Source organism: Mus caroli, chromosome 9, assembly GCF_900094665.2.
Source record: "Mus caroli chromosome 9, CAROLI_EIJ_v1.1, whole genome shotgun sequence".
In the NCBI taxonomy this organism is placed as follows: Eukaryota; Metazoa; Chordata; class Mammalia; order Rodentia; family Muridae; genus Mus; species Mus caroli.
In genome coordinates this window covers 44,816,393-44,832,725 of record NC_034578.1, presented here as the reverse complement: position 1 = coordinate 44,832,725, position 16,333 = coordinate 44,816,393, and positions in this window count along the sequence as shown.

Below are 16,333 nucleotides of genomic sequence, written 5' to 3'. Positions count from 1 at the left end.
CTGGAAAGAGAGGCCCATTGGACTTGCAAACTTTATATGCCCCAATATAGGGGAATGCCAGGGCCAAAAGAATGGGAATGGGTGGGTAGGGAAGCGGGGGGCGCTATGGGGGACTTTTGGGATAGTATTGGAAATGTAATTGAGGAAAATATGTAATAAAAATATTAAAAAAAAAATTTGCATGATCTGTATTGGTTATTTGCTTGTGTGTGTGTGTGTGTGTATGCTCACATGCACACATGTGTGTGTTTATTGGGTATCCATATGTGCATGTGAACGTGTGTGTTTGTGTGTGAATGTGTGTGTGTTGTATGTGCTTCTTTGTGTGAGAGTGTGTGTGTAAGTGTGTATTTGTACATGAGTATATGTATATGTGTTTGAGCATGTGTATGTTTGTGTGTGAGTGTGTATGACAGTGTGTGTATGTGTGTGTGTGTTTGAGTGTGTATGTTCATGTGAGAGTGTGTATTTGTATGTGTGTGTATGTGCTGTCTGTGTGAGTGTGTGTATGTTTGTGTATAATGTGTATGAGTGTGTGTGTATGTGTGTATAGAGGTCGATGTTGGACATTCTCTATCACTTTCTATCTTACCTTCTAACTCAGAGCCTTCTTAGTGAAGCTGGAGACGGCTAACTCACCTGCACTGGCTGGCTAGCAAGCTCCAAGGACACACCTGTCACTGACTTCCTTTCTCTGACACATTGGAGTTACAGCTTTCACGTCAAGTTACCCAGTTTCCATAGGTGGGTCACAGACCCAAACTCAGACCCTGTGTATGTTTGCCCAGCCCTTTACCCGTGTGCCATGCCCCCAGGCCCTGTGATTAGCTACTTTTATGCTGCTGTGACCAAAACTACCTGATAAAAACTGCCTATAGGAGGAAAGACTCGTTTGACTCACAGCTTCAGGTCTGAGGCCATCTTGGCAAGCTGGGCATGGTTCTATGTATATTGGGAAATGTGAGATCGAGTCAACCAGGAACTAGGAAGTGTGCAGTACTAGGGGTTAGACTACTCTCAAAGCTTTTCCTACAGTGGACCTATTTCTGCCAGCCAGGCCATGTCTCCTAAAATCTCCAACGCCCCCCAAGATAGTACCACCAGCTGAAGAACAAAATTTCAAAACATGGGACATTTTATATTCAAACCATGACATGTCATCCCTGGCCTCCAAGGCTCATGGCTTATCTCATAATTGAAAATACACTTAGTTCAACTTCAAGAGTTTCTAAAATCTTAACAACCACAGCACTGCTCTAAAAGTCCAAAGTCTCTTCTGAGACTCAGAGCAGAATCTTAGCAGTGAGCCTACGTGAGAATAAGAAAGAAGGATGCATACTTCCAATACATGGCTGCATTTAAACATTTTCGTTTCAAAGGAGAGGAACAAAAGGTTTGCAAGGAAAAGACTGATTGAAAGCAAAGCCAAACTCCAGCAGACAAAAAGTCATTAAATCCCATAGCTTCCTGTCCAGCATCTAGGACACATGGTGGCGTGACATGGCTCCAACAGTCTTGGACATCAATAGTTTACGACCCTACTCCTCAGACATCTATGGGTTTATCTCTTAGGTTTGCTCCCCTAGTACCCGCAACTCTCCTTATCAGATATCTCACATTACTGGCCTCTAAAACATCCTGAAGTCTTCACATTTTCATTCATAGCCTTCTCAGAGGCTCCCTGCAGGGAACTCAACTCCAACACAAGCCTTTGAGGCTTTCCCTAAAAGTCTTTCTTCAACCTTCCTTCTATTAGCCAGCCCTACTTCTTAAAGACCCCATATTTCAACAAAATAATGTCATCAGACATACAGCAATCATTAGACCATGAGCCTTCAGGGAACATTTCTGACTAAAACCATGACATACTCCCACCACGCTCTATCTTAGCTACTTTTCTGTTGCTGTGAAGCAACATCATGACCAAGGCAGTTTACAGAAGAAAGTATTCAGTGGGGGCTTGCTTACAATTTCAGAAGATGAGTCTATAATCATCCCAGAAGGTGGCCAGGCATGGTGATGGAGCAGTAGCTGGGAGCTTATATCTTAATGCAACAACTGCAAGGCAGAGAGGGTTAACTGGGATGACGTGAGCCTTTAAAACCTTAAATCCCACCCCTAGTGACATACCTCCTCTAACAATGGTCACACCTCCTAATTCTTCCCAAATAGTTCCACTAACTGAGGATCAAGCATTCAAATGTTTGAGCCTAGAGGACCTTTCTCATTCACACCACCACACATTCCCTTTGCCCCATTGTCAAAGATCAATCCCTATGAGTATAGGGTGATGTGAAATAATCCTTCCCTGTCTTGTACCACTCACTTTTATTTCACATGTCAAGTCACTGAGTTACTCTCTTTTCCAATACAGAGACATCCCAGGGTATGTTTGCTATTGACATTTCATCAGTGAGATTATGCTCATTAACCAAGCCTGAACCCCAATGATATTCTCCTGTATGCCTAAATCGTGTTAACTCCAACTCCTCCTATGCCTTCTACAGATTAGAATAGATACCCAACCTTGGGTATCTATTCTACCCTCAGCTTTGCTCCTGTCTAATACTGTTCATACATTACAGACGCAACAAGGGCAGAGACTTTTAGTAATACAGCCCATGTGACCTGGGTATTAGAATGGTGCCTGACTCAAAGTAGATGCTCAGTAAGTATCTCACTGTCCCCCCACCCCACCCATGCCGTCTAGTTTCTCCCTACCTTTGAACCTAGGTTCTTATGTTCGTATCTTGAGCATCAAGCATCTGGCTTTATCTTGCAGGAGGATGTGTGGTACATTTGCTATTGACATTTTATCAGTGGGATTATACTCAATAACCAAGCCTGAACCCCAATGATATTCTCCTGTATGCTTAAATCATGTTAACTCCAACTCCTCCTATGCCTCTTCCTATGACATTTATTATGCCACCTTTAAGTTTTGTTTGTTCTCTCGTTCTGTTTGTTTGTTTTCTTTTGTTTTTGTTTTGGTCTGAGCCTCCTTATTCCTGTCGTTGAAATGAGTATAACACACCTACCATGCAAAACATTTTTTGGTGGTGCATTGGGACCTACTGTCTTGTGCATGTCAGGATAACACTCCACCACTGAGTTACATCCCCAGTTCCTTTTCTGCTTTCTATTTTGAAACATGCTTGTGTTGAACGTATTCTACAACCTAGACTGGCCTTGAACTTGCAATCTTTGTGCTATAGCTTCCCAAGTAGCTAGTATTACAGGATTTTTCTGCAGGCTTGGCTGCAAATTTATTTAAAAGATTAAATTATGTGTCTAAAGTCCCTTGTAGAATTCCTGGCACATAGATCAGGTTCAGCAAATGGTATTCCCTCCTCCACTTTCCCATAAATAGGGATGTTGTCAAGAGTCAACGGATAACTTAAGTAATGTTCCTTGAATATTTATGCCATCTAATAAATAGCAGCTTCTCTCACCCTCCCCAGGTGCATTGGGTTGTGAAGGCAAACATTCACAGGATTATGTTAGGTGCTGCAGAAACAAAGATGAATAGCCCTTGCCCTCAAGGTGCTCATGGGTGGAGGGCAAACCACCCAGCTAGTAAGAGTACAAAACTAGACAAAGAGAACAATAAAGAAATATCTGGGCTGGGGGAGGGACTGTGGGGAATATTGGGGGGTGGGGGATGTGTCCTTTTGTGACCACCTGATTCTTGCCTACACATGGATTCTTGACCTGGCTCTGCCAGCCTAGGTCTCCTAACTATGCTAATGATGTCATTCATTAACAATAACCAGCTCTACTGGCATTCAACATCAATAGACTATAGAACACAGATGTTAGGATGGAATTTTCCAGTAGCAACTGGCAGACTCTTCTAATACATTGCTACCCCACCCTTCTACCATCACCTCTGATCCTTTAACAGCAGCAGCTGCTGGTGCTAACTCTTGTCTCTTCTACTGTGCACTCCCAGATAGTCAAGTGATGGTTTCATGTGACTCCTCTGGTTTTATTTTGTCAGGAAGGGGGAGAAAACTAACTCTGGACTTCATACCAGGGCTCTTCCTGGGCATTTTAAAGTTTTTTTCTTTACATTTTATTCTACAGGACTTGGAAATACTGCCTCACCCATTCTCCGGGGCTAGAAAAAAGAACATAGAACATCTGCTTAAAGATCCTTAATGAGAGCCCACAGATGGCTCAGTAGGTAAAGGCTCTTGCCCCCTCACCTGATAATCTGAAAGTGGTCCCTGGAACCTACATGGTAGCAGGAAAGAACAGAGGCCAGACAGCAGTTCTCTGACCTCCCTACACACAGGTGGCACACACCTTCCCGCTAACAAATAATTAATAAATAGATAAATAAATAAATAGTTTTTAAGTTCTTTTTTAAAGGTAGTTTCTAAATTGTAAGGAACTGGTCTGGAAGCTGGGTGTGGTGGCGCACACCTTTAATCCCAGAACTCAGGAGGCAGAGGCAAGCAGATTTCTGAGTTTGAGGCTAGCCTGGTCTACAAAGTGAGTTCCAGGACAGCTAGGGCTACACAGAGAAACCCTGTCTCGAGAAAAAAAAAAAAAGAACTGGTCTGGGAGCAGCACTTGTGAAGTGTAGTGTAGTGGTCAGAGGTGTTCCTGTGGAAGTTAGAATCCAGTCTCTGGCAAGAAGGGATGTCTGTCAATACTCCTCGAGGGCACAGTCTATTAGCCTTGACTCATGCATTCGTGGTATCTTTGCCTGTCTCGTCCTCAGGCAAGGATGTCACATTGTGATTATTCACTGGGAACCAGACTTCACCTAAGCCGAGAGTTCAGCCATTTCCCACAGTGCCTTGCATCCTGCCAACATACCAGCACCTTCACTCTCCAGAAGAGAACATGGGATCCACCTCTGACTCAAGACACCTATGTGCCTGCCAGCTAACTCCTCATGGGAAAGCGATGGTCCACACTAATGTCTGAGGAAAAAGAGCAGCAAGAGGAAAATAGATTTTTCCTAAATAACCTAAGTGCTAGAACATGGATTTGAACTTAGTGTTCTTTGGCCTGGAAACCAAGTTCTTGGCATTATGCAGTCTACTTTGAGAGAAAATTCTTGCCCAGAAACATTGCAGACAGCTACATGGCAGCAGACAGGGGGCACAGGGCTGGACAACCATTCACTAAGTCCAAGTTTGATGAACAATTGTAGCTAGTTGAGAACAGTTCTGGTTAGCTATTGGTACAAAGCAAAACATCGGATTATAGCAGCTTAAAACAAAATTTATCACTGACTTAGCTCAAAGCCCATCATTTGAGTTGGGTTTGGTAGTGGCCTTAATTGACATGGGCTCAGCAAGAAGAGTTCCATTAGACCTAGGGGGTCTATTTGTATGATGGCTGTCACTTAAGAAGCTCAACCAGGACTGTTAACAGGACTCTGGAGTCTTCCCTACAGAGATCTCCCCATAGAGATGCTTGGGTTTCCCCACAACATGGCTCTGGCTTCCACAAACAAGTATATTAAAGAGGTTTGCAAGGTTTCTCACAGTCGAGCCTTGAGTGTATCAGAATGTCACTTTCACTAAATTCTATTGGCTCATCAAATCACAAAATGTAGTCTAGATTCAAAAGAGGAATCAGGTTTAGGAGTTAACTCAGTAAAGTTTGATCCATAGGACCTGTGTATAAACAGCTGAGTGATGTAGCACACACCTGTAATCTCAGCACTGGGGCGGGGGGAGGCTGACAGGCAAATTCCTGGGGCTCACTGGCCAGACACTCTAGCCTGCTTAGAGAGCTCCAGTCAAGAAAGAGATTCTGCCTGAAAAACAAAGTGGCTAGTACCTGAGGAGTGACACCTAGATTGTCTGCTGTCCTCCACATGTATGCAACACACACACAGGTACACACACAGGCACAGACACACGCAAGCATGCATGTGTGCATGTGCATACAATCAGGAAGGGTTCAGGCTTTCTCTGTGTAGTATGAGTAGTGAAGACCTTGTTGGAATCTTCAGATTCACTACAGGAACCCCAGTTATAGAGGAAGATAAAAAAAATCATACACAGGGTCTCCAAATAGGCTTCATTCAACTGTCACGCTGGCAAACTGCCTTGTGACACAAATTGCCCAATTCCCAAAAGAGGGGGTTGGGGTGAGGGCCTGGCAGTCATGCTCACCCCTGCTCTGGCGTGGCGATGTGGTAGCCAGGACAAGGTGAGCTGGTTCCAAGCCCAGAGCATTAGGGCACATCACCATGCCGGCTGACCCTCCCTAGTCTAAAAAAAGATAAATAAATAAACAGAGCTAGTCAGCTCAGCATCTGGTCTCCATGTGCCTCCAGGCCCCAGCCAGCCCCTCAGCCCCTCACTGTCACAGGTATTAAATTCCCCTGGACATGCATGCTAGCAGAAGCCAGGGTTGAAACACACTAATAAATCCATCTGAGCACTGTGCTCTCCTGGGGCCGATCAGTACTTCAGCTCTAGTCACAAAAATAACATACTGTAAAAGACTGATTAGTCATCGGATAATTGAGTTCTTAAATGTCAAAAACAATATCGAATGAATATTCAACAGATCATGGCACTGAAACTTACCTGCTCCATCAACAATGACTAACATTTCCCCCCCATTGTTCCTTCCCAGAAATTATGGTAATATGACTTTTCTAAGGTGATGAATGTGGCTCTCTGCAAACATATTGTCTTACAGGTTAATGCACAATGTGTTGGTTAAGAAAATCTACTCTGGAGTCAGGCCGGATCGCATCTCCCTGCATTTGCTTCACCTCCCTGTGAAGAGAGAGGGGATATCAGAGTTAGTCCCTTCCAGCCACAGACACACTTCAGAGCTCTGCTCTTTGTGAATGCTACCCCCGTTTGCCTTTATTTACTTAGCTGCTCTCTGAGACCTGCAGGGATGTACTCTTTCCAATGCAATTTACGTTTAAATAAAGCCCAAGGTTCAAGTGTTCTTGAAGGCTGCTGTGTAACTGAATTTCATGGAAAATGAGACCAAATGTATGCAAGAGCCTTCCTCTAGGGTTATTTGAATTCGCATGTGTACATACATGCACACGTGTGCACACACATATGCCCACACATGCATGCGTATCTCCTACCACCTAGAGATACAGGGCTTAAGGTTGTGTTTACAAGGCATTTCTGAGCCTGGAATCCAGACAGGAGGGAACTGCCCATGCAGATCCAGCATCCTGTTAGCCTGGCCTCAGCAGATGTTGCTACAGCTGGAGCAGGGACCTGCTTGGTAGGGTAGAGGCTGGCGCTGGGGTCAGGTCACAGGCCCTGCAGTGTGTCAGAGGCTTTGCTTTTGGTGGGAACATTAGGATCTGCCAGGCAACAACTGCTTTTCCAGCTGGACGCTATCTGTTCCTGGTGCAGGTCTTCCTCTTCCTAGCCAGAAGCATTCAGCCCTCTAACTGACTTTCCTCAGTCCCAGCCCAGCCCAGTCCAGCCCAGCCCAGTCCAGTGCAGCTAGAATGTGGAGGCCAAATATGGCCCTGGCTTCTCCCTGGTATCCTGTCTTGGGGACTGAAGAGCGCATTCTCCATCCTGCAAAGAAATGGCAAAGAGAATGCTCCTGACTCTGCACCCCTGAGGTTCCAGGCTTTCAGGAGACAGAAGAGGAGGTTGAAATGATTTGTCCATTCCACAATTTCCTTCTGCCTGTTCCCAGCTTCACACACAGGCTCCGCTCTGTGCATGGATCCTCCTAACCCCTCTGGAGCAGTCAAACAGCAGATGACTTGGACAGGCAGAAGATAACCGCTGAGTGCCAACCCATGAGCAGAGCTCTCTCTCTTTCGCTCTCCCGAAGGGACCATGGTATGGGGAAGAAAAAGCAACCCTTCACGTCCCACTGTTCCTGCCATGGCTTACAGACTGTTTTCAGAAGAAAGGCCCTGTGAATTGCTACCCAGAGCAACTGCACCAGCAGGCAGATTCCTGGTGCCCACTAGGAGAGTTTGAGTTCAGCTGCCCACCCACAGGGCCTACTGTCTGTAAATGTGGCTCCAGCCCCTAACCCCAGCCAGCAGAGTGCTACAGCAGAGGGCCTGAGTGTTCTCACACTTGTTTTTAATTACTGCAAAAAAAAATGTCATTGTAAGAGGCAGCGCGGTTCTCAGTTACCCATACTCAGATTGATGCTCTCCGTGTGAAGCGGTTAGCACAGACATTTAAAAACAATTAGGATGGTGGCAAGGCGCTCTGCGAGCTGGCTGTGGAGGAAGTGGGGGGGGGGGAGCCAGGCCATTAGCTCACCAGATAACTAAGTTATCTGGTGACTTTTGACGAGGGGAGGAAGGTGATTGGTTTCTTTAATATTTTCCTTTTGATGTCAGACAGGATCTGTGAAGACAAGAACACGCGCGCACACACAAACACACACACACATATCACACACATACACACACACACACACACACACACACACGAGCTAAGCTCTAGGATGATAAGACAGATGCATTCTTAATGCTTTAGGAACTCCTGCAATGAAAGGCTATGGAAGTGCCGTTGTCATGCCCAACAGGTTTTGAGGGGTGGGGTGGGGCATGGAAAAGATGATGGGAATTTATTGAGGATGTGGGTGAGGGTAGGGGTGTGGGTAGGCTCTTGCCTCCAAGTCAGCCCTCACATGCAGAGCCACGGTAGGGAAACCAGGACACCTGCCTTGCAGAAGTGGTCTGAGAACTGAGAAAAGACTTCATGGGGCTGGAAAGATGCATCCGTAAGTAATGGGCCTACTGTGCAAGTTTGAGTGCCTAAGTTTGAATCCCCAGTAGGCAAGTAAACATAAAGGGCAGGCAGTGCTGGGATGGGTGGCCTATAAAGATAAGGAAATCTCTGTGGATTCCTGGATACCCAGGCAGTCCAGCCAAAGCAATGGCTCTGGGTTTAGGGAGAGACCCTATCTCAAAGAAAAATAAAGTGGAGAGGGACTGAGAAAGACTCTGACCACCACACATATACATGTGTACTGATATGCATAAGTACTATATGCACACATGCACACTCGTGTCTATACATTAAATAATGAGAGAGAGAGAGAGAGAGAGAGAGAGAGAGAGAGAGAGAGAGAGAGAGAACACAGAGAACCAGAACCAGTTAAACTGGCTACACCATTGTGCCTTGTGTCCTATCTGCTCTCAAGCCAGCCTTGCAGAAGCCTAGGAACCTGTCTAGATTCCTCCTTGTAGGGTTTGAAGGAAGAGCAAGAGACGAGCTGTGGCTACTTCATCTATTACAGACTAAATAGTGTCCTCCTAAATTATATGCATAAGTCTTAAACACCAGTACCCCAGAATGTGACATTACTTAAAGATGGGCTCTTAAAATGAGGTCCTTAGAGCTAAGACCCCAGTGCACTGTGACTAATTACCTTGTAACAATAGAACCACCAGATAGCGACAGAAACACTCGGGACGCTGACATGGTGGCCTAGGCACAAATAGAAACAATGTGGCTGCGAACAAGGACTGGGCACTGTGAGCATCCAGGGAAAGACAAAGGAAGGCTCTACCCAGAATCCAGGGGAGCAAGATTCTGGATTCTCAGCTTCTGGTATTATGAGAGGGAAGATTTCCATGTGTTTAAGCACCCTGCTTGTGGTTCTTAGTTCCAGCAGCCCTAGAAGACCCATACACTGCCTACCACACCCTCCTCCTCCTCCTCCTTCTCAGCTTCCATTGTGTAGTCCACAATGTTCCCACGTGCTTTCCATCAAACACGTATTGACAAGAATGCGATAGGAAATAGTAATGGAAAGGCACAGAAGAGGTGAGGAACCGCAGTGACAGGTGGTGGCCGGGTCTGCTCGGGAGTCATGGGAAGACAGTCGCTTTTCCTTGCTCTCCAGCATCCCCTTTCTCACCATATCCTCTGAGGCCCTTTCTCATTGTGGAAAGAAAACCAGCTGTGTGAACCTGGTAATTGAGTATCCTGAGACTCGCATGCAGCAAGGCTCCACCTTCTTAAGGTTGTACCACCAGCTGGTGACTCACCATTCAAGCACGTGACCTTATGTGGGATATTACACATCCAAACTGCCACCTGTAAGTAGAGGGCTGATTGGAAAATGAAATAAAGTAAAATATAATAGGTGCCACGGCGATTGTGGTCACACCCAGGAGAGAGTTAGTATGTGCTGTCTTCTTGGGTGGGATACATCATCACCCACAAAGATCTGTCCCGTGTCTTGCCTGGGCTCTGTGACATAGACCAATAGAGCAAAAATTATTTCCAACCATTGTCTTAATGACAATTCTTGCCGCATATTCCAAACCTTTCCCTGCATTCTGATTATGTAAGAATTAAAAATAAGGTCACTCCAAGTCTCAAATACAGCCATGAACATCTAGAAATGATTCTACAACAAAACCCAAAATATTATCTCAGTTAATGGGATGGCTGATACTATTTTGAACATATAAAGATGTGACTTTTCAACTCAACTGCAGACCTCGTTCCTAGATGACATATCTAGAAGAATTCACAGGGAGCTCAGAGATAGAAATGGAGAAGCAGGGAGAGGGCCTTGAACAAGAGGGGCAATCTGGAGAAAGCCAGCTGCTGCCCCTGCATAGCCAGAGTGAGACTCCAATCCTGGGTCGGTCTGGCTCACTGCCGGCCCTCAAGAAGCTGGCCTGTTTCTTGAAACACCAATGATTCTTTAATTTGCAGAGCTGTGGGCATCTCCATATGCCACCTTGGAGTGGGATTGTCACACAACAGGCACAAGAGAATCACACCTCAGCACGGAGCTCAGTAAATTCACTGTGAAACATATTTCAGTTCCAAAGGCAATTTTCTAATTAGTAACGACACACAATGGTTTCCCAGTCTGTGAACACTTCTTTCTCTGGAGTTGGGTCCTGAGCTAAATTAAGCTTGAATATGTCACCAACCATGTTTCTGGTCCTAGACACAGGCTCCTCAAACTCCAGGCCCTTGGTTTGGATTGGAGTGTGGCACACAGACAGCGAGGCACCAGGTCTGCCCTTTCTCCGAGTGCTACGCTCTTACAGGCTGATCTGGAACCTCCCTGGGCTTAGTAAGCAAAGAATTCATCCATCCATTTGACATTCATCAAGGATTCCTCAGGATGGTGCCCAAAAAGGACAGAGACTTTTCCTGTCAGAAGCTTACAGTCTTCTGGGAAACATGCGACTACGACTGCACAAACAGTTGGGTCACACAGAAAAGGCTATGAGAAGGATTCTAAGTCGACTGCGAAGTCGGGAAGATTTCCTGGTAGAAGTGATGTTTAAGCTCTGTGAGGTGGGCTTAAGTTCCCACCACGTCTCTTCTCTTAGGTATAAATTAATCATACTCTCTAAGATACCCGATTATATTTTATTGGATTGCTTTTGGTTTACTGTTCTGCTTATTTCTTTTATTTAAGCTTGTTCCTTGATGGTTTCATACATACAATTAATAATACTAGTTATTCTCATCTCCTACCTGTTTTAAAATCTAGTTCCTGATCCTGTCTACCCTGACTTTTCCTACAAATCTCCGCCGCAAACTGCTATTTTTTGGGGTTTATGAGCCACCAGGTCTAATTAGGGCCATCTGTGTGGACATGGCTTTGGAGCTATCTACAGAAGCCTGGTGGGCTCAGCAGAGGGTACTCAACTAGAGACCGTAACTCCTCTACTCCTGGAATCTACCATAGCTTATAATTCAGAAGTAAGCAGTGGGGCCCCAAAGCCCTTCCCCAGTCCATGACTATTAGCAGGACTAGTCTTGTGCAGGCCCAGTGTAAATGGCCACAGCTGCCGTAAGCTAGGAAACTCACATAAAGAGAACATATGGTGTTTATCCTTCTGGGTCTGGGTTAGCTCATTCAGTATGATTTTTTCACAGTTGTTCATTTACCTGCAAATCTCCTGATTTCTTTTATTTAATAGCTGAATCAAATTGCATTGCGTATATGTATATTTCAATACCCATTCATCATCTGATGGACATCTAGGCTACTTCTGCTTCCTGGCTGCTGAGACTAGAGCAGCAATGAGGATGACTGTATAAGTATTTCTGTGGGATAGTGGGGTCCTTTGTGTATGTGCCTAGAAGCTATACATCTGGGTCCTACTGTGGTTTTATTTCTAGTGTTGTTTTCTGTTAATAAATCCTCAGATTGATTTCCTAAATGACTACAGACGTTGACATTATCGGAGTTCCACTTGCCCCCACAGGCCAGCCTTTGTGGTTGGTCATCTGTATTCTTGATGGTGGCCATTTTGACTAGGATGAGATGGAGTCTTAATGTAGTTTTGATCTGCATTTCCTGGATAGTTGAGGGTGATGAACACTTTCTGAGTTGTTCCTAGCCACATGTGTTTTTTCTTTTGAGAACTTTGACTCAGGTCCATAGACTGCTTTTTAAATTGGGCTGTTTACTTAAAGTCCACTATTTTTTATGTCTTTGTATATCCTAGGTACCAAATTCTTCGTCTCAAGCATCACCTATAAAGGTTTCCTACTGTTCTGCTGGCTGCCTCTTCACCGTAGTGATGTTCCCTTTGCTGTACAGAGCCTTCTTCTTCGTCTATTGTTGATCTTATTTTCAGCACTGCTACAATCTGATTCAGAAAGACTCTACCTATGCCTGTATGGTAAGGAAAACTTCCTGCTTGAGCAGTTTTCAGAGTATTTAAGTCTTTGACCCAACTAGAGTTAAGGGTGTTTGTTTGTTAGATTTATTCATGTTTTATTTATTTGTGTTTTGCCTACATGTATGTCTGTGTGCGTGCGCGTGCAGCGTGCTCTGTGTGTGTGTGTGTGTGTGTGTGTGTGTGTGTGCCTGTTGGTGCCCTTGGAGGTCAGAAGGAGTCAGATCCCCTGGATCTAGAACTACAGATGGTTGTAAACCACCATTTGGATGCTGGGAATGGAACCCAGGTCCTCTGCAAGAGCAAACAGTGCTCTTTACCACTGAGCCACCTCCCTAGAGTTGTTTTGTGAAAGAAGAGAGATGGGGATCTACTCTCATTTTTTTTCATGTATCCTGGTTCCCAGCTGCATTTGTTGAAGATACTTCTTTCTCCAGTATATAATGTGGGCATTCTTGTCAAAAGGCAGGTACCTTATGTGTGTGGACTTATATTTGAGTCTTCTATTCCATTGACCTATTAGGTCTTTCTTTTCATTTTTGGTTGTGGCAGCAATTTGTGTGTGTGTGCATGTGCACACATGCACACATACCAGTGCCATGCTGTTCTTTTTACTGTAGCCCTACAGTATAATTTGAAACCAGGTATAATGATATCTCCCTAAGAATTCATTTTGTTTAAGATTGCTTCAGCTACCCTGTTTGTTTGGGGTTTTGGTTGGTTGGTTTGTTGTTGTTGTTTTGTGCTCTCATGTATATTTTAAGAATTTTTTGTTACACACACACACACACACACACACACACACACACACACACATGTATGTATACAGGGTCTTTCTAGGTAGTCCTGATTGGCCTCAAACTTAGAGAGATGCACCTGTCTCAGTCTCTCTAATGCTAGAATCAAGGGCATGTGCCACCATGCCTGGCCAAGTTTTTAGATACGTGTGTGTGTGTGTGTGTGTGTGTGTGTGTGTGTGTGTGTGTGTGTGTGTGTGTGTGTGTGTGTGGTGGGTGTGTGTGTTGTGTGTGTGTGTGTGTCTGACGAGTAGTCCTATAATTTTGATTGGGATTGCTTTTGGTAGGATGGCCATTTTCTCAATATTTAGTCTTCTGACTCATAAGTGTGAAGGCCTTATGGTATCTTCATTAATTTATTTATTTACTATCTTAATTATTTACTATCTTAATTATTTTTGTTGTAGATGTCTTGTTAGCTTCACAAGGTTTATTTATAATTATTTGTTTTTGTATGAGGCTATCAGGAATGGGATTATTCCTCTAATTTCTTTCTCAATATATTTGCCATTGGCCATTGGCATACAGGAGGGCTGTTGGTTTCTGTAGGTTCCCTGTCACTTTGCAGAAAGTGTTTGTCAGCTCTCACAAGGTTTTGTTCTTGAGTGGAGTTTTTAGGAGTCTTAGGTATAAAATCCTATCATCTGCAAATACAGACATTTTGACTTTTTATTTTTCTCTTTGTATCTCTTTTATTTTCTTCTGTTGCCTTATTGTTTTAACTAAACTTCAAGCATTATCTGAATAGGAATGAGGGATATGGACAGCCTTGTTTTGCTCCTGGTCTTAGAGGAAATGCTTTGGGCATTTTTATCTCTATTTAGCATGTTATTGGCTATAGGTTTGTCACTTATCCTCTTTATTATAGTGATACGCACATCTCCATTCTAAGTTCCTACATTACTATGTCATGAAAGGATGCTGAGTTTTGTCAAGTCCCTCTCTGCATTTTTGAGATGATCATGTGATTTCTGTCATCAAGTTCATTTATATGATGAATCACATTTATTGGTTTACAAATGTTGAACATCTCTGGAATGAAGGCAACTTTATCATGACAAATGATGTTTTTAATGTGATCCTGAATTCAGTTTGCAAGTATTTTTACTATACTTTTAGCCTTGTCTCTTTGTCTCTTTGTCTCTCTGTCTCTCTTTCTCTTTCTTTGTGTGTGTGGGGGAAGCCAGAGGAAACTGTATAGAAGTCAGTCCTCTTTATCCAGGCATTGAACTCAGGTCATCAGCTTTGTTGGAAAGTCCATTTGCAAATATTTTATTAAGACTTTAAAAAACATAATCCATGTTCATGAGGAAGATGAATCTGCAATTTTCTTTCATTTTATCTTTATCAGGAAATTACTGGCTTCATAAGAAGAGTTTGGAGTGTTCCTTACTGCTCTAGTTTCTGAAATACTCTGAGCAGTGTGGGTGTTGGCTCCTCTTTGGAGCTCTGTTGGATTTCTGCAGTGAGTTCTAATTTGGCTAACGGAAGTTTGCCAGTCTTAGCTTTTCAAAGAACCAAAGTATCATTTCATTGATACTTTGTGGGGGTTTGTTTGTATTTTATTAATTTCTGTCTTGATCTTAATTATTTTTCCCTATCTACTGCTGTAGGGATTTGTTTATTCCTGTTCTTCTGAGACATTAATCATTGGATGACTGATCCTGGTCATTTCTTGGTTAGGAAAAATATATTGATGCTTCAGTCTCATTGCTAGCTACACATTCACTTAAGTATTTCCTCTTGATTTAATTTTGACAGATCAGATGCACCTGGGAAAACATATTTCTCCAACTCAATGGAATATAGGTTTTTAAGGTTTCCATGTGGTTTTCCACATTTCTTTGGTGTCCATTGTAATACTTCTACTTTCATTACTAATTTTATTTACTTGTGTTTTCTTTCTATTACTTTAGATTAATTTACCTAAAGCTTTGCCAGTCTTGCTTATCCTTTCAGAGAGCAAACTTTTCATTTCATTGATACTTTGTAATTTTTATTTTTGTATTTGATTAATTTCTGCCTTGGTCTTAATTATTTTCTCCATCTACTGCTTTGGGGATTGGTTTATTCCTGTTTTTTCAAAACCTTAATGGCATCATTAAATTACTTGTTTGAAATCTCACTGCTTTTTTTTAATGTGGGTGTATAGTGCTTCATTGTGTGCCATAAATTTTGATGTTGTGCTTTTATTTTCATTACATTCTAGGAACATCTTTCTTTTCTCCTTAAATTCTTCAGTGACTCATTAATTGTTCAGTAATGTGTTGTAAATCTCCATGAGTTGGTGTGCTTTCTATAGTTTCTTTTGCCATTGATATACAGCTTTCTTCCATTAGGGTAAAATAGAATACAGGATGCAAGTTTAATTTTCATATAATTAGTGAAGCTTGCTTTGTGTCTTAATACGCGGTCTACTTTGGAGGAAGCTCCATTGGGTATAGAAAAAAATATGTATTCTTTAGTTCTTGGGTATAATGTTCTGTAGATGTCTATTGGGTCCATTTGATTTATGTTGTAATTAACTCCAGTGTTTTTCTGTTTAGTTTTTGTCAATACAACCTGTCTATTGGTAATAATGGGGTACTAGAATCACCCACTGTTACTGTGTTGAGATTAATCTTCTTTTCAACTAGTAGTATTTGTCTTATGAGAAATTAGATGCACCTGTGTTTGGTGCATATATGTTTAAAATGGAAATACCTTCTTGATAGATTGTTCCTTTAATGAGTATGAAGCAATCTGGTTTTAAAAATATCTTCTAATTAGTTTTGGTTTGAAGCCTATCTTCTCAAGTGTTAGACTAAATATGACTGTCTGTTTTGAGTTCCATTTGCTTGGATACCTTTTTCTCTAAGGTTGTAATTATCTTTGATGGTGAGATGTGTTTCTTAGAGGCAGTGAATAGATGGAACCTGTTTTCCATCCAATCTGATCT